The sequence below is a fragment of the Aplysia californica genome, unplaced genomic scaffold, assembly GCF_000002075.1.
Source record: "Aplysia californica isolate F4 #8 unplaced genomic scaffold, AplCal3.0 scaffold00136, whole genome shotgun sequence".
In the NCBI taxonomy this organism is placed as follows: domain Eukaryota; kingdom Metazoa; phylum Mollusca; class Gastropoda; order Aplysiida; family Aplysiidae; genus Aplysia; species Aplysia californica.
The window spans coordinates 385,037-385,406 of NW_004797406.1; positions in this window are offsets into that span (position 1 = coordinate 385,037).

The following is a 370-nucleotide window of genomic DNA, read 5'->3' on the forward strand; positions in this document are numbered from 1 at the left end:
ATGACGAAATCGGCGGGGCACGAATATATTTTCAATTTGTACGAAGTTTAGGCTTTGTCAAGAGAGATGACAACGTTGGACCATTAGGTCAAAATTTTAGATGAATTATGCCCCTTAGTGGCATTAGCCCACTTCACCATGCTTGTTGGGTGCACAGTCACTTTGCAATGCCGAGTTTCGGTTTTTACATAGATTTGTTACATCTAGACTCTACCTCTGTTAAGATGGACTAAGAAACCTTTCCACTTCTTTTGCCCTACCATGATCCATTCTTTAAGAAAACTTCACCTAGATCTAAGAGAGAGAGAGAGATTGAAAGAGAGAGAGAGAGAAAGAGAGAGAGAGGGAGAGAGAGAGAGAGAGAGAGAGA